This window comes from Herpailurus yagouaroundi, unplaced genomic scaffold (assembly GCF_014898765.1).
Source record: "Herpailurus yagouaroundi ecotype Mexico unplaced genomic scaffold, PumYag 163, whole genome shotgun sequence".
NCBI lineage: Eukaryota > Metazoa > Chordata > Mammalia > Carnivora > Felidae > Herpailurus > Herpailurus yagouaroundi.
Genome location: NW_024412404.1, coordinates 26155319 through 26174597, shown reverse-complemented (window position 1 = coordinate 26174597; position 19279 = coordinate 26155319). Strand labels below are relative to the sequence as shown.

Below are 19279 nucleotides of genomic sequence, written 5' to 3'. Positions count from 1 at the left end.
GAGGTCCACAGACGACATGATAGTGGCATAGAACAATAGGGTAGGCATGGTAATAATGAGTGGCCAAGCTCTGCATCTTATTTGAAACTAGAGGTCACAGGAATCCAGACAGATTGGATGGGGGAGGCAATGTGTGACCCCAGACTGGGGGCAAGAGTAAGGTAGGAAAACAGCTTCATCACTGCATCTTCCTCACAACTGTAGGTAAATGTTATTATCCCTATTTTATAGATGAGGGAAGGAAGCTGCTCAGGGGAAGGAATGAGGCCCTTGAGGTTTGGCATTGCCTCATTCAGATTTCTCAGATAGGAAGACATGGACCCAGAATTGATACTCTGAAGTGTCTTATTCCAAAGCTCATTTCAAAGACTTCAAGGCTGGGTAGCTTTCTTGGAATACCTGTGATTGTCCTTGAAGACAAACGGAATTTCTCACCTGCAGGAAGGTCTTGAGTGGTTTGCTTTCAGCTTATTCATTAGGTTCCTTATTAATTTGGCCATTCATTAGATTGAACAGGATGAAAATGAGTGAGTGTTCCCATGTGCCTGCCTTATTGGCCAGTGGCATATGAAAGCCAGGGAGCTCCAGGCAGAGGGACTGGTCTATGCAAAGACCTGAGCACTGAGGCCCTCAGGTGATCCCAGAGGATCCAAGTATAAGGAGGAAGAAGGAAAAAGAGTGGAAGAAGGAAGAGGACAGGCTAATGAGGAGGCCTTGGGCCCATGTAGGAGGTGTGTTCTTCACCTTAAGGGCAACTGGGGATCAATAGAAGAAAAGCTTTTAACAGAGGAGAGATGGATCAGATCTATGCTTTTATTAGAGGCACTGGATTCCTTGAGAAGGATGGGTAAGAAGGAGGAAGGATGGAAGCAGCAGCTGCAGTGAAAAAGAGAATGTCTTAGAAGTTCCCAGAAGGCCTGAGAGACTAGGGGAAAATATGTAGGAACCTAAGGCAGATGTGCCCTGTGAAAGGAGAATGGGCAGACAGACTGCTAGGCAGCTCCCACATGTGTGGTATGGATGCAGAAAGAGGGGCTAGTGTAGAGAAGAGAAGTAGAGCTTCAAGATCCATTCATTCTGGGGACATTGGGACTCGGCATTGCCACTGTGGGTGCATTGGGGATTGGAGAGGAGCTCACCACTGTCTTTCCTAGTATTAAAAGGTAAACTGAAACACTTTGTAATTTTTAAGGATTTGAGCATATATGAATTGGAATCAGGAAACACCAAACCTCAGTTATTAGGAGCACTGACAGGATCCAGTGTCAAGGTTTATATAGAGAATATATGAAAGAATATCAAAGAAATTATTTGAATGATTGTAGTTTAAGTAGTTACTGGCCTTATTTGGAAAAGCCTATTTTGTTGCTTGTGATTGGTGTGCCTGTGTAGGCTTTCAAGGTATCAGAGCTACCTCAGTCCAATGGCTTTTCGTGTTAATACTTTAATAATTACTCCCTTTTGGTCATCCTCTCATACAGGAGAGACTGACCAACAATTTAGTATTAGTGCCACTTTTAGTTACCAGTAGGGTTAAGTTGTTCTTGTCTTTCATGAAACTTGTAGGTAATGATGTCAGGAACATCGGAAGAATTGTTTGTTTTTGCTATTCATCTGTTCATTTTTTTCTATTTCTCCAAGTGCAATGAGACCATCTGATGTATTGATGATGGTTGTGGACACATATTTAAGACCTTTGAGAGAATACAGCACACCATGGAGACTACCATGCTGACTATCAGGAGGATAATAGCAAGAGACTAAAGAATATTCCTTAGCCAGCAAGAGACTAAAGAATGTTCCTTAGCCAGGGTACACATGAACCAAACCAGTTGGCATCAGATAAATCAAAGAATATATCACAAGAGGCATCAACCCGTTTAGCTAAGTGGCTTGTTTGTTAATTTCTCATATTTCAATGTCTACAAACCAGGGGTGTTGGACCAGGTACAGCAGAAGTAATTGCTATGGCAGAGACTCCTCCTTGATAGCCAATAAGGAATCTAAACAAATTCTATTTTCTAAAACCACCTTATCAGCTTGAAATAATCCTTGAAACAAAGAGGCATACTTCGGGGTAGCATAATTTACTACCTATTATCTACCTCCTTTGAAATTTCCCCAAGAATTTTCAGTCTAGAAGTTGAGTTGGTAGCTTGTTTCATCTCATTGAATCCATCCCTTCATCTTGAGAATAGGTCAACTCAGTTAAACAGTGATGTCTCATTTCAAGAGGCAGTGTTGCAGGTAGGATCCCAAAATTAGACCTATACCATGTGAGCAATCAGATATTTAATAAGAGATATTTCAGTGAAAACAAGGAAACAGTTAATGATTGGGGCAGACTATACATCAGGTCCTGAGTCCAGAGAGCAGCCAATTGAGAAGACTTCCAGACATTAGGCTTCTAGATGTGGGTTCAAAGCGTCCCTTGTGTAATTTAATTGTCTCTGGTGATGTTATTGGGTGTTCAAGTGACTGTTCTGAGTGGTCCACACAGCATCAGACACAATGGTTTTCTGTAAATGAGCCATTGTGTTGATTTCTATGAAGTTTATATCAAGTTATCCAGTTCAGTTTGGAGGACTTTGGGAAAAGGGCAGTTTTTATTCTTAGTAATTCCAAATCAGAGGGGTGGAAGAAAGTTGGGATCATTAATTTGGAAAGTTGTAGACAGATATTAGAGAAAAATAGAATAATTTAGTATCCACTCCATTTTACAAATGGATAACAGTGCCTCAAAGACAATGAACAGGTTTAGAATCTGGTATCCATTAGGGTGTGTTGTAGGTTTTACTGAAAATATTTTTCATCTCTGCGATTACCCCAATTTCTACCAAAAACAATCATAATAAGACTAATTTGTTTGCAAAACATGTCTAGTCTTATTAAACTGGGTCTAGTTATTTGCATATGTGCAGCAAGAATTATGTATTGTACATAGTATATGTACATATACTATTGTATATGTATATGTACTATTATGTATACTCTCAAATATAATATTCCAGTTAAAGCTTTGGTGATATCTAAAGGGATTGTCTTTATACAGTCCATGTTGTTTTCTTAAAATTGGAAATGACTTACATTCAATTTTTAAAAGCTTCCTTAGTCTAAGAAGCCAAACTAAGCAGTTGCCCAAATTTGTCCTGTAATAAGAACAGATTTTCACTGAACTTACGCAAATGTCTATATTGTTATGTACAGTAAGAATACTCAAGAATTTCCGGATAATAGAAGGATGAGATAGAGAGAAAGAGAGAAATACAGTTGACCTTTGAACAATAGGGGTTTGAACTGCATGGGTCCACTTACACGTGAATTTTTTATAAATGCAAGACATTCATAGAAAGAGGCACTACACGTCTCTTCATCTCCACCCAAAGTTAGCAAAGCTAGATCCTGGAGTGACACCTACTCCTGGCTTTTCTACCCAGGAATATGGGAACCCTCTTTCCCAGCAGAGTCTAGGAGAAGACAGAGTACCTTTGACCATCTCCCTAGGTCACTTGCTCTACCTGACCCCTCTTATGTGGCTCTAGTACAGTTTCTGCTTGCAGGAAGTTCTGGCAAGCAGTGAGCCTCGTTTCCTGGTGCTGCCTCAGAGAACTGTCAGCACCGTGGACAGCGCCCTTCCTGCTGTCTGCTCTAAGGCCCAGGCTTCTTCTGCCTGGTGCCATCCTGCCCTGGTGTTCTCCCAGATTCCCTACCGAAGAGCTCCTATTCTGTGGTCCTTGCCAACTCTGACCAGTGACTGGACCCACCACTTTGGCAGGAATCCCTTCACAGAACTGGTTTCTTTGTGCTTCTCAGTTCAAGACCTCAATGATATGAGCTTCACATAGGTACTGGAGTGAGGAGTGCCGGGCACAGACCAGAACTCTGCTGTTCCAGCCTTCCCTGCATCTTTGCTCCAACTTCCCTTCACTTCTAGTCATTTGGTAATTTCTATACTTTTAAATCACAATGTTAAACACAGTTGTTGAGTTTTGAGAGGAGGAAAAAGTTATATGTGAATTTTCAACTGTGCAGAGTGTTGGCACCCCTAACACTGATGTTGTACAAAAACCAGCAGTATTGCATTTTTGTTTAAAAAAGTTTGCTTTACCAAATTGCTATAAGTTATAGATAGGTCAAAAGAAAGAAGAAAAGGGACCTCTTATGTATGGAAAACAAAATGTAGAAGAAACAGCTGTGTTTCAAAGTCATAAAAAATTATAATCATCCTCATCAGTTATTTCAGTCCCATTCCATGTAGTTAATTCTTTTTAAAAATTATTAGAGAGGGGCGCCTGGGTGCCTCAGTCGGTTAAGCGTCCGACTTCGGCTCAGGTCATGATCTCACGGTCCGTGAGTTCAAGCCCCGCGTCCGGCTCTGTGCTGACAGCTCAGAGCCTGGAGCCTGTTTTGGATTCTGTGTCTCCCTCTCTGTCTGACCCTCCCCTGTTCATGCTCTGTCTCTCTCTGTCTCAAAAATAAATAAACGTTAAAAAAATTAAAAACTATTAGAGAGAGAGAGAGAGAGAGAGAGAGAGAGAGAGAGAGAGAGAGAATGTGTACAAGCATAGGAGAGGGACACAGGGAGAGGAGCAGAGGGAGAGAGAGAATTCCAAGCAGGCTCCATGCTGAACCAATGCGGGGCTTGATCCCACAACCCTGGGATCATGACCCAAGCCAAAATCAAGAGTTGGATGCTCAACCAACTGAGCCACCCAGGTGCTCCATGTAGTTAATTCTTGTTAGAAGTTTTATGAATCTATCAGTTTCTCCACTAGAGTTCAAAAAATTCTCATGGCATTAATGTCAAGGTATGACATTAAAGTTATTCAGAATCTGTACTTGGCAGTCCCTTTTATGAATCTCTTTGAAGAGGAAGCACTTTTGCAAAAGCATGAGAGTAAAACAATAACTGTAAATGTCAACAGACGTAAACGTGGCCAATATTAAAGATCTTATGAGAGCCTATTACAGTGAAATTGATCAGGAAATTTTATTTTTTCTGACATAAACTTTAATATAATAATTAGAATTATGACTGATAACATTATACCATAACAGAATTCTACATAGACATAACAGACATAACAGAATTCTAAGGAATTTCATACATTCCCATGTGATTTGACATGTTAAATTAGCCTAATTGTCTAACATGTCTCTTTTATAAGGAAAGAGAAAAACAACTTTTGACATGTTCCAGGGACCCTCCAAGATATCCCAAGTTAATTTGAGATAAAAAAAGACTTCATTTAGAATTTCATTATGGGAAGTTTATAAGAAATAGCAAAAGATTTGAACACTTGATTAAAAGTCATCTGGGTTATCTATCCAACTAAAGTGATAAAGATTTCTGGGGCGCTTGGGTGGCTCAGTTGGTTGTGTCTGACTTTGGCTCAGGTCATGATCTCACAGCTCGTGAGTTCGAGTGCTGACAGCTCAGAGCTTGGAGCCTGCTTCAGATTCTATGTCTCTCTCTCTCTCTGCCCTAACCCACTCACATTCTGTCTCTGTCTCTCTCAAAAATAAATAAACAATAAAAATGTTTTAAGTGATAAAGATTTCTAAGGCAAACATAAAAATTTACATAGTTGTAAAAAATCTTAGCTCTTACAAAAAAAAAAAAATCTTTCAATAGAGGAGACTCCATTCCCCCAAGTAATCAAAGACCCAGTAATGACAGCGTGAAGCACAAGAAATTATTTTGGTAAGACACAATATATTTGATTTCAAGATAGATTATACAAGGGTATAGAGCAACCTTTTATAATCTGTTATTAAGAGCACACCAAGAGGGGTGCCTTGGTGGCTCCGTTGGTTAAGCATCCAATTCTTGGTTTTGGCTCAGGTCTTGATCTCACAGTTCATGAGATCAGGTACCATGTTGGGCTCTACACTGACAGTGAGAACCTGCTTGGGATTCTCTCCTCTCTCTCTCCCTCTCTCTCTCTCTCTCTCTCTCTCTCTCTCTCTCTCTCTTTCACTCTGTACCTCCGCTACTCATGCTGTCTCTCAAAATAAATAAATTTTAAAAAGAGCACACCAATAGTTTAAGAAAACTTTTTCTGTTCAAAATATGAAAGAGAATTACATTTTAATTTTGCATAGGTATACTATTGATATTAAAGTTTATTTTTAAAATATTTTAATAAAATCATTCATTTCTCACCAGCTTGACCAAGTAAAATGTTTCTCTCACTTTCTGCTTTCTATTTCCATTTAGTTTTAATCTTCCATTCCTCTTTTTCATTCTAAAATGACCATTCTTTTAGAACAAAATTACTCTTTTCCCTTAACAAGTTTATTTTCATACCTCGTACCTTTTCTTACAAAAATACATTCTACTCTCCCTATATAGAGTCATTTCTCTTATTATTTCTAGTAGTTTTAATTGCATATGTTGATTCAAATTTTTAGTCCTTTAATTTCTAGTGAAAACTAAAATTGAGCTATTAAGGACTATTATACCAGCATTCTGTAGATTGGCAAGTTTGTGAATAAATTTCATAATTTCTGGAAGTATGTATATTCTTCCTCATAGTAAATTTTTCAGTGTGGCATAAGACACGTTTATTAACAAACCCAAATAGCTTTAGTTCCTCTGTAATAAGCCCAATGTAGGTAATCTTATGTTGAATAATTAGTGTTTCCATTATTTTATCTTGTTTGGAAAAGGCAGTCTCATGTGTGTAGACTCATGTGCATCCAGCCACATAAGAATAAACCTTGAGCCTGGAACATGTTTTTCCAAAGAGATAAAGAACCCATACAGCCTGTGTTAGGCTTAGCACCTTGAGTGAGGACATTGCTCCTTGTTTAACTTTCTGAATGTTCTTTTGTCTCTGCTTAAAAGATGTGCATCATATGGTACCTGACCAATCCACTGCTACACCTGTCTTCTGTGGAAAGGGGCAAGGCTCCTTCCACTGTTTCAGGAGATGCATGCTTAGGGCAATTGCCATGCCTAAGCCACCAGGAGAGGCCCACTGGGTATGGGGTCTAATGCCCACTAGTGAAGTTCATCTTGTTCTGTCTCTTTATGTCAGTAAAACATTGTTCCATCCAGTGCTTGACTATTGGGTTTTTCTTGGGGACTCCCAACCATGATGTACTGATCAAAAGTGTTAGGGTTCTCTCCTGGAATTGTTAACTAGTGATCAGTAGTCTCCTCTCTTAGGTAACCAAGAGAGGTAAAAAAATTAAAAAAAAAATAAGTGGGCTTTGAATCACTTATGTAGAAGTTTTTTGTTCTCATAATAAAATAATTTGTAAGATTATTTTTTATTACTCAAAGAACTGGATTGCATTCTGAATGATATCAAAGGGCTGACCAACCCTCTAACTACACTGCCTTCAATTTGTATATCAGGGAGATTTTCTTCACCTCCTTATTCTCATTTGTTATCTCTGGTCTTTCTGATGGTAACCATTTTAACAGATGTAAGGTGATATCTCATTGTGGTTTTGATTTGAATTTCCCTCATTATTAGTGATCCTGAGCACCTGTTACTCTCTTTGGAAAAATGTCTCTTCAGGGTTTTTTACCATTTTAAAATTGGTTTACTTTATTTTTGCCTCCTCTCATATTTTAAATAGTTTTTTAAGTCTTTGTCTAGTAAGTGTGATGCCTTGGCTTTCTTGGGGATGATTTCTGTAAATTTATTTAGATCCTTTGAATGAGCAATGTTCTGCTGTTTCTCTCTATGTTTTGTGATTTTACTTTGCTAAAAATTGGGTTTTTAATTATTATATTATAACTCTTGGACATGTGAATATCTTTGAGAAAACATGTCATTTTAGGTCATACACCAATTTTTAAATTGGATTGTTTGTTTTTTTGTGATTGAGTTGTATGTGTTCTTTATATATTTTGGAAATTAACCCTTTAGCAGAATATCATTTGCATATATTTTCTCCCATTTGTGTAGATTGTCTTTTCAGTTTGTTGATCTTTTTTCTGTGCAAAGCCTTTTTATCTTGATGTTGTCCCACTTGTTTATTTTTGCCTTTGATGCTTGTCTTTAGGTGTTATAACTAAAAAATTATTCCCAAGACTGAAGTCAATAAATGATTTTCTTACATTTTCTTCTAGAAATTTCATTTTTGTAACACTAACATTTCAGTCTTTACTCCATTTCGAGTTAATTTGAGTGATATAAGGATCTAGTTTCATTCTTTTGATTTAGAATGTCCAATTTTCCCTGAACCATTTATTAAAAAGATAGTCTTTTCTCCATTGAATATTTTTGACTTCCTTGTTGAATATTAATTAACCATATAAGCATGGGTTTATTTTGCAGATTCTAAATTTTATCCCATTGATCACTGTGTCTGTTTTATGCCAGTATCCTGCTGTTTTTAACTACTATAGCATGTAATATAGTTTGAAATCAGGAATTCTGATGCCTCCAGCTTTAGTTTCTTTCTCAGGATTGCTTTGGCTGGCCACTTGGGGTCTTTTGTGGTTCCATACACAGTTTAGAACTGTTTTTCCAATATATGTGAAAAATGCTGTTGGAATCTTGATAAGGATTTCATTGAATTTTAGAAGGCTTTGAGTTGTTTGGCTATTTTAACAATATAAATTCTTCCATTCAATGCACAGGATTTATTTCCATTTATTTGTGTTTTCTTCAATTTCTTTCATCAATGTCTTCTAATTTTCAGTGTAAAGAGTTTTCACCTCGGTTAAATTTATTCATAAATATTTTATTGTTTGTGTTATTGTAAGTAAGATTGTTTTCCTTATTTCTTTTTCAGGTAATTCATTGCTAATATATAGAAATGTTTCTGGCAGCACATCCTGCCAATGTGCTGAATTTGTTGATTAGGTGTGTGTGTGTGTGTGTGTGTGTGTGTGTGTGTGTGTGTGTGTAGTCTTTAAGATTTTTTAGGTATAAAATATGTCATCTGGAAATAGAACAACTTTATTTCTTCCTGTTTAATTCTGATACCTTTTATTTTTTCTCCTGCCTGGCTACAACTTCCAGTACTGTGCTGAATAGAAGTAATGAGAGTAAACATCTTTGTCTTGTTCCTTATCTTAGAAGAATTTCTTTCACACTTTCACCATTGAGTATGATGTTATTTGTGGGCTCTCATATATGGCCTATATTATGTTAGGTGTGTTATTTCTATAAACCTAATTTCTTGAGTGTTTTTTTTTATCATAAGTGGATGTTCAATTTTGTCAAATGCTTTTTCTGCTTCTATTGAAATAACCATATAATTTTTATCTTTCATTCTACCAATGCAATGTATCCCACTTATTGATTTGCATATGTTGCACTGTCCTTGAACCCCAGGGAGGAATCCCTCTTGGTCATGGTGTATGATCTTAAGTGTTGCTGAATTTGGTTTGTTAGTATTATGTTGGGAATTTTGTATAAATATTTATTTATTTATCAGAGATTTAGTCCGTGGTTTTCTTTTCTAATAGTATACTTATCTGGCTTTGGTATCAGGGTAATAATGGCTTTGTAAAATGAGTTTAGAAGTGTTCTTTTGCTTCAATTTTTAGAACAGGGTGAGAAGGATTGACATTAATTCTTTAAATGTTTGGTAAAGTTCATTAGTAAAGCCATCTGCTCTTGGGTTTTTCCTTGTTGAGAGGGGTTTGATTACTGATTCAATCTCCTTACTCATTGCTGGTCTCTTTAGGTTTCTTCTTTTTTCTTGATTCAGTCTTGGTAGTTTGTATGTTTCTAGGAATTTATCCATTTCTTCTAGATTGCCCAGTTGTTGGCATATAGTTGTTCGTAGTAATCTCATATGTTCCTCTGTATTTGTGTGGTATCAGTTGTAATCTCTCCTCTTTCACTTATAATTTTATTTATTTGGGACTTCTCTTTTTTTTTCTTTTGGTTAGTTCAGCTAAAGATTTGTCAATTTTGCTTATCTTTTCCAAGAACCAAGTCTTAATCTTTTCTATTCTTTTCTTGTTATCTTGACTTATTTCTGTTTTTTATTATTTCCTTTCTGTACTAAACTGGACTTAGCTTCTAATTTGTTCTCTTTCTAATTCATTCAGTTGATAGATTTATTTGAAATACTTCTTTTTCCTTGATGTATGTGTTTATTGCTGTAAACGTCCCTCTTAGAACTGCTTTTGCTGCATTTCATAAGTTTTGGTATATTGTGTTTCCATTTTCATTTGTCTCAAGATACTTTTTTTCCATTTTAATTTCTTCTTTGATCCACTGGTTGTTCAGAAGTATTTTCTTCACTCCCATGCATTTGTGAATTTTCCAGTTTTCCTCCTGTTTGATTACTAGTTTCATACCATTGCAGTGAGAAAAGATTCTTGGTGTGATTTCAGTGTTCTTAAATGTATTAAGACTTATTTTGTGTCCTAACGTATGATCAATCCTGGAAAATGTTCCTTGTGTGCTTGAGAGGAATGTGTATCCTGCTGCTTATGGATGGATGAACTATCCTATAGATGTCTTTTAGGTCCTTTTGACCTATAGTATGACTAAATTTGTTGTTTACTTATTCGTTCTTTGGATGATACGTCTATTGTTGAGCATGAGGTATTAAAGACCTGGGCCAACTATTATGGTATTGCTGTTTATTTCCCTTTTTATTTCCGTTAGTATTTGATTTATATATTTAGGTTTTCTGATGTTGGGGCATAAATATATGCAATTATTATATCTGCCTTATGGATTGACCCCTTTGTCATTATATAATGACCTTCTTTGTCTCTTTTGGCCATTTTAAATTTAAAGTCTATTTTGTCTGATGTAAATATATCTACCACTCTTTTCTTTTGGTTACCATTTGCTTGAAATATCTTTTATCATCCCTTTACTTTAAGATGTGTGTTTCTAAGGCTAAAGTAAGTCTCTTGTAGACAGTGTATCATTGGGTCTGTGTTATTATTGGTTTTGGTTTTATGTTTTTATCTACTCAGTCATTCTGTGTCTTTTGACTGGAGAATTTAATTCATTTATATTGCCATTTGTTAATTGTTTTCAGATTGTTTGATAAATCCATTGTTCTTTCCTTCTTATCTTGTCTTCTGTTGTGATTTGATGACTTTTTGTGACAGTATATTTTGACTTTTATCATAATTTTTTTGTGTAACTACTACAGTTGACCCTTGAACAACACAGGTATAAACATCTACTTATATGTGGATTTTTTTCATAAATACTATGTGGTACTATAATTGTATTTTCTCTTCCTTATGATTTTCTTAACATTTTCTTTTATCTAGCTTATGTTATCTTAAGAATATAGTATATAGTACATATAAATACATAATATGTGTTTATCAACTATTTATGTTATCAGTAAGGCTCCTAGTCAACAGTAGGCTATTAGTAGTTAAGTTTTGGGTGAGTCAAATGTTATATGCTGTCAAATAACAAAAATTCAACCAAATAAATTTTAAAAGTCTAATTGGAATTTATTTTTTAAAAAATCATGAATCAGGCAGTACCCCATCTAGCAAGTAGAGGGGAGACCCAGAGGGCTACAGAAAAGGAAATGTTTTTTAATGTATAAAGGAATAGAGGGGCTTGGGTGGCTCAGTTGGTTAAGAGTCCAACTGTTGATTTTGGCTCAGCTCATGATCTCACAATTGGTGAGATTGAGCCCCATGTTGGGCTCCATGCTGACAGTGCAGAGCCTGCTTGGGATTCTCTCTCCCACTCTCTCTGCCCCTCCCCCACTTGCACGCATGCATGCACACACTCATTCTCTCTCTAAAAAATAAATAAATAAACATTTTAAAAATAAATGTAGAAAGGATATAGGAAAATGGAAATTATTAGCAAAGAATTCATTGTTTTAGGCAAGATTTCACTCCTGGGAGGAACAGAAGGGATCTATCAGTGCTGACCAGGAAATCTTCATGGTGACTAGTTAATGGTTACATTTATGGGGGGTTGAAACTGAGTTAGGTTAAATATTGTCTTGGTTTGGGGTGTCTGGGTGGCTCAGTTGGATAAGCATCCGACTTCAGCTCAGGTCATGATCTCACAGTTCGTGGATTTGAGCCCTGCATCAGGCTCTGTGCTGGCAGCTCAGAGCCTGGATCCTGCTTCAGATTCTGTGTATCTCACTCTCTCTCTCTCCCTCCCCCTCCCTCCGTCTCATACTCTCTGTGTCTCTCAAAAATAAACATTTAAAAAAAATTTTTTTTAAATATTGTCTTGGTTTACTGACTTGGGACCTTAACCTAAGTGATGCTATTTGGGGCTTGTGTTTTTTTTAACAACATAGATTTTCAACTGCATTGGGGGGTCAGCACCCCTAACTCCTATGTTGTTCAAAGGCCAACCGTATGTTGTTGTTTTTGTAGTTATGATGAGGCTTACATAAAATATCTTATATTTATAACATTATCTGACATATAACCTGACAACTTAACTTTGCTACCATTAACTAAACTTTATATACTTTTACCTCTTTCCATCACATTTAAGGTTATTGATATTACAACTTATTCATTTTTATATTGTGTATCCAATAACAAATTGCTGTGGTTATGAATAATTTTATTATGTCTGTTTTTTAACTTTTAAATTAGACTTGTGAGTGAATTATGAACCACCAATTTATTAGAGAATGTGACTCTGAATATATATTTAGTATTATCAATGGATTTTATACCAATGTTATGTTTTTATTATTTAAGTAGCATTATTTTATTTCTACTTGAAGAACTCCCTATAGCATTTCTTATAAGGCAAGTCTAGTGATGATGAACTCTCTTATCTTCTTTTGTTGTTATTCAGGAAAGTCTTTATCTCTACTTCATTTCTGAAAAACAGAATTGTTCAGTATAGTATTCTGGTTGACAATTTTTTTCTTTAATTATTTTGAATATATCATTTCGTTCTCTCCTGACCTAGAAAGTTTCTGTTGAGACATCTTCTGACAGTTTTATGGTACGTTCCCTTATATGTGACTGTGTTTTTCTCTTGCTGCTCCCAAAAGTCTCTCTTTGTCTTTGACTTATTAAAATTAAATATAACGTGTCTGGTGTAACCATTGTTAGGCTTAACCTATTTGGAGTGCATTGTACCTTTTGAAGCTGGATTTCTATTTTTTCTCCATGTTTGGGAAGTTTTCAGCCATTATTGCTTTAAATATACTTTCTGTCCCTTTCTGTTTTTCTTCTTTTGGTATTTCCATAATACCTGTATTGTTTCCTTTGTTGATTTCTCATAAGCCCTGTAGGCTTTCCTTATTCTTTTTTATTCTCTTTTCTTTTTGCTTCTCTGACTGATAATTTCAAATGTCCTATCTTCTAGTTCATTGATTGTTTATTCTGCTTCTTCGAGTCTGCTATTGAAATTCTCTATTGAATATTTCAGTGCAGTCATTATATTCTTCAGCTCCAGGATTTCTGCATGATTTATTTTTATGGTTTCTATCTCTTTGTTGAATTATTTACATCATTTTAAATTTGTTAAGACTTGTTCTGTGGCCTATATTCTCTACCTTGGAGAATATTTCACAAGCGTTTGAGGAAAATGCATTTTGCTGTTGTCACATAGAGTGTTCTTTACATATCTGTTAGGTACAACTGGTTTAGAGTGTTGTTCACATCCTCAATTCCCTTATCCATTTCCTGATATTTTGTCTAGTTTCTCTGTCCATTATTGAAAGTAGAGTATTGAAGTCTTCAACCTTTATTGTAGAGATTTCTAGTTCCCTCTTAAATTCTGTCAATGTTAGCCTCATAAATTTTGGAGCTTCAATGTTTGGTGAATATCTGTTTCTAGCTGTTTTGCTGTCTTGATTATTTGACCCTTTTATGAATATATAATGTCCTTTGTTATTTATAACAGTTTCTTGTTTAATGTCTATTTTATATAATATGGTTACCCAGCTCTCTTTGGGTTTCAGTTTGCCTTGAATATCTTTGCATTCTTTCACTTTCAACCTATTTATGTCCTTACATCCAAAGTGAGTCTCTTGTAGATAGCATACACTTAGATCTTTCTTTCATCTATTCTGCCAATCTATCCCTTTTGTCTGGATAGTTTAATCCATTTACATTTAAAATAATTGCTATATGGAAGGACTTACTTCTGCCATTTTGCTGTTTATTTTATGTTTGTCTTAGGCCCTTTTGCTCCTTATTTTCTCCTTTACTGCCTACTTCTGGGAAGGGAATCAAAACTTATTAGTACAAAATAGAATAATCAAGTTTTTATCCCCTTCTCATTTCCTCTGTGCATTCTATTATAGATATTTTCTCTATGATCACATGACCACTAACTGTAATATGCTAAATTTATAGCAATCTAATTATAATTAATGCCATCTTAACTTTAATCACATATAAAAACTCTACTCCTAAACTGATACAATCCCTCCTTTGTGTTATCAGTGTCACAAATTACAGCTTTACACATTGTGTGCCCAGTAACAGATTTCTAATGACTTCAATGCATTTCTTTTGAATTCTATAGAGTAAATGTTCAGTTACAAACCAAGATTACAATGATGCTAGCTTTTATATTTGCTCTTGTATTTATCTTTACCAGAAAGCTAAGTCTGTATCTTTTTTTAAATTTTTTTTTCCACGTTTATTTATTTTTGGGACAGAGAGAGACAGAGCATGAACGGGGGAGGGGCAGAGAGAGGAAGAGACACAGAATCTGAAGCAGGCTCCAGGCTCTGAGCTGTGGGCACAGATCCCAACACGGGGCTTGAACTCACAAACCGTGAGATCATGACCTGAGCCGAAGTTGGATGCTTACCCAACTGAGCCACCGAGCCTCCCCTAGTGTTTTATTATTTTAATGTGGTACTCTGGAAATCAGAATTCTCCATGGATACTAGATTGCTTTTGCTTTTGTTATCTATGGTACAAGTGTGTAGATTTTTGTTTCTTCTGTGAGATTTCCAAACATTTTTTGTAAAGAATGTAACAATATCCTTGTATGTGATTACTGGAGTGTTTGTTCCTTTAGCTCACATTCAGCTAAGGTTTTGACAGAGATTTCCTTGAATGCCAGGAGATAGAACAAACATAAAACAGCACAAAAATTCAAAACAAAACACAGAGAACGAACACATCAACCAGTGTGTTTGCAAATGGTACTTTGGTGGGCATTCCTTTACCACTTAGTTAGGCTTGCTCAGAGCCTAGAGATCAGCCCAAAGTGAAAGCTTAAGGGTTTTTATGGGATTTTTCTAAGCATGCTTCTGACTGGGCATACATGTGGCTTTTTAGATGTACCTTTGTCCACACCTGCTTTTGTACATTCTAATTGACCCCAGCCAGGTTAGAAGAGATGTACACAGTAATTTGTGAGTAAGGTCCATGCTGTCCCCTCTGGTTCAAGGAGAACTTTGAACTGGGCTACAGATCAAGACCAAAACTGCCACCAGGCTAGAAAGAGAGTGGGGAAAGAATGATTAAAAATGCCACAAATCTTACCTGTCATTTGAAGAAGCTGTTTCTTGATTTGGGCATTTTCTTTATTGCTATAAACCTTTGATTATTTTGTAGAGCTCCTACAGAGTAGAAAGTTGGTGAAGAAAGCTTTTGGTTATTTATTTATTTTTTTTTTTTTTGGCATGTTATTATTGGGGAATGAAGGCTTGGAGTTTCAGAATCTGCCTTTTTGCTGACATCCTCTATGCTATTAGTTTTTGTTTGTACTTTCATTTTTTTCATTGGTCAAAAAATGCTTGAACATAAATTTAAAAGCAAACACTTTGACTTCTGCCTAGGAAAGAAGAGAATTTAGTTTTCTTATAGTTTACCTCTCCTACATGGATCTTCCCCACTCTTTCCATTCCCCCAGAGTAGTGACATCAGTAAGATATTTTAGACTCAATCTTCAACAGTAGAGATGCCCTCAAATGTCTGGTGATCCCCATCTCTCCATTCTCATTTCAGTGTGGGGTGATAAAACATGATTGGAGCTCTGTGTGCTGGAGCTCCATGTGGTTGCTCTGTTCCATACTGCCTCTCTCCTAGGTACTTATATCCTTGTGGTTTTTCCCACTACACAAGAGCACTCACATTCTTCTGTGTTCTAGAAGCTAGACCTTCCTTCAAAATCATCACAAACTTTTCCAGGGCTGGTAGATGGGTTGAAGACTCTTATCCTGTGAATCTTCTTTGGAAGATCCTCTTCACTCTGGGGGAGAACAGAGGAGAGTAGTAGGGAGAAGGAAAGTGAAAAGGATTACCATTGGTTAGGAGAGGAATTGCCTTTGTTGTAGTTTATCGTGGAGCTTCCATGAGAAAGTCTGTATTGTGGGTAAGTTGTCAGAGTCTATTGCTATGCTCCCAGCAACTGTTGGTACAGTAGTGTCACCCGTCTCCCAAGTCCAATAGGTAGAGCATGGGCTTTGCTGGAAGATCTGGGTTCATATCCATGCTATTCATGGAAATTGTGCCAAATTCCTTGACCTGCGAGAGCCTGTTTTTTCATCTGTAAAATAGGAATGATGCTAATATCATTGGATTGATTTGGAATTGGAAATCATGCATATAAAGTGCTTCATAAATAGTGCTCCATGAATGATCATCCTGACTTAGTTATAATCATCTATTCTTAGTTTCCTCACCATCTGTTGATAGTTTTAAATTTTTTTTTTCAACGTTTATATATTTTTGGGACAGAGAGAGACAGAGCATGAACGGGGGAGGGGCAGAGAGAGAGGGAGACACAGAATCGGAAACAGGCTCCAGGCTCCGAGCCATCAGCCCAGAGCCTGACGCGGGGCTCGAACTCACAGACCGCGAGATCGCGACCTGGCTGAAGTCGGACGCTTAACCGACTGCGCCACCCAGGCGCCCCCTGTTGATAGTTTTAGATGAAACTTAGAGGAGGCAGTAAAAATGATAAAGGGAAGATGTCCTTGGATATGAGGACCACACATATAAATATGACATTTAGGGTGTTTATTGACAAAGTTATCACTGGAGGAAAGAGGAAGGGCCTCCTTGTGGGTTCCTCGAATTCATATGACATGAACTGTCAGATCCAGAAAAAGAATCCAGGCCAGGGAATCAGACAGTTTTACCCCTTAACATCCATAGGATCTTGACCAAGACTCTTAGTGACCCTCACATTTGCCAATCATAACCTGGAATAGTGCAGAACTATAGAGATGTTGGATTGCAAAGATCATTGAACCCTGAACTGGTAAGACTCATTTAAGGGCTTCCTGCTTAGACAGAAGGGGACATCATAAGGCTCTAACCTGCTTGAGCGTCTTCACCAACTAGGAACTAAAGTGGGAGCCTATGAGTGTGAGAAACTGAAAATTAGAAGAGGAAGTGGCTTTTCCTATGGCTTTCCCTGCTGGCCAGAGCATGATGGTGACAGAAGATCAGTATCCTAGGTCTATTCCTATCTCTCCCCTTGCAGTGGTGCTGGAATAGGCCTTCTGTGTCTAGAGCAGCTCAGCTTTGAAGGATGAAGGGAAATTAAATAGTCTGAGTAGCATAGCCTCCCTTGCCTGACGTGCAGGCTCCTGTTGGGAATGTCTTCTCCTACTCTGAGTGCTGGAAAACATGAAAGTATGAACAGAATCTGTGTGTGTGTCATGAGGAATGGTTGGCAGGTCAGACTTTGGCCTACAAATGGATCCCCAACCTAAGGAGGTATGTTAGGATAGCTCTGATACCCAAGAATCCAGAGTCCATTAAAGAATTACAGGGAAAGCTTGGGTCACTCTCTCAGCCTAGATGTATTGCTTTCCAGAGGCATTTGATGGAATGTGGTGCAAGAAAACCCTGTCTTGCATCCCACTACACACCTTTAAGGGGTAGAAGAGGACAGTGTTAATGGTTATTCCAAAGGGAAGTGGGGGGCCAAGAGAGCCAACATTTCAAAATCAGAATGTGTTTTCCAATGAATGCATCCTCCTTCATTTCTTGTCTCCCTAGCATGGCCAAACCCACCATCCTGGTTTGCCACCCAAGGTCCTTAATCCATGAAAGTCACTTGGTCCCAAGGACACAGGCCTGGTTATTCAACCTCCCCACCATTCACACTGATGAAAATCACCACCAGGGTGGTGGGTACGTGGCAGGCTTCAGTTATGTGGGATGCAGAGGAGCTTGCTAAAGGGACTGTGGGAGGTGGGGACAGAAACTGCTCTCCTGATGATTGTCTTTCATCCCTCTGACTCAAGTCTTTGTTTTCAGGTCAGACAATGCAAACAGCATTTGGAAGGACATTTATAAATTTGTGGATGATCTGGTGAAGAGGTTTCCAAAGTAAGGCTTCTCCATGCTCCAGGGTATTTTCTTCTGCCATACAGATACACAGCTGCTTAGACTCAGTGGGCATGGGAGTCCCTCGGGCCAGGAGCACAGAGCCCATGGTGGTGTTCTGAAAAAGGAAAATCACACTGATGGTAGTTCTTAGCAGCTTTCACTGATTCTTGCTGGAGAGTCAGTCCACATTAAGGGGGACACAGTCTGCTTCTGAGGACTTTACAGGCTTGGAGAGGAAGTTAAAGCAGACTGACTCAGTAACCGAAAACCTGGTTAAATGATGCTGAAGGCCAAGAGAAAGGGACAAAAGTCTTGCATGGCAATATGGAGGAAAAAGCAAGAATTCCTAGAGAAAAAGCCAAGGATAGCTACCTAGAAGATGTGGAAATTTGAACTAGGCCTTGAAAGATAGGGGAAGACAGGATAACAGGAACCATCAGAGAGGCTTCTTGTGATGGGAATGGTCTGTTTGGCTGCAGAGTAGGTTTAGTCAGGAGAAGACCCAGAGATGAGGCTGGACAAGTAAGCCAAGAGCCAAGAACATAGGGGCTCATTATGCCAGACCACAAGCTTGAATTTCCTGCTGTGCGCAATAGGTGGGTATAGGATTTTTGAGCAGGGGTCTCACATGATCGAGGTTGTGCTTCAAGAAAAGAATTCTTATTATAGTGGATAAAATGAGCTGGATCAAGAGCCAAGAACAATAAGAAGTTCAGCTAGGGACCTATTGTACCAATTTATCTAAGTGATAATGAGGGTCAACAGGCCAGAACACAGTGGCCAGAGGATGGAAAGAGAGGGATTTAGATAAATGGCTGCCAAGAAAGAGAATTAATTTCTTTGACAAGAGAAGGAAGTACAGAAGGAGTTAGGAGAGAAAGGAATGAAGGTCCAAAGAATGTAGAAGAGAGACCAGGGGGAACCCCTCATGCAGGAATGTGCAGGTGTCTATCTCCTTGCAATGTACTGTTCACATGGCTTGGGGTGTGTGTGTGTGTGTGTGTGTGTGTGTGTGTGTGTGTGTGTGTGTGTCTGTCTGTCTGTCTGTCTGTCTTTTGGAATACTGTAAGAATG

At 37.7% G+C, this 19279-nt stretch overlaps 1 protein-coding gene across 1 annotated transcript in view; it reads left to right on the top strand.

The window, feature by feature from the left end:
• The window catches only part of LOC121036908 (anthrax toxin receptor-like), a 175826-nt gene that overhangs the window by 8045 nt on the left and 148502 nt on the right, over positions 1–19279 (top strand). The window contains exon 2 of the mRNA XM_040485660.1: positions 18134–18205. The gene's annotated coding sequence lies outside the window, so the exon portion shown is untranslated. The remainder of the gene's footprint in view (positions 1–18133; positions 18206–19279) is intronic.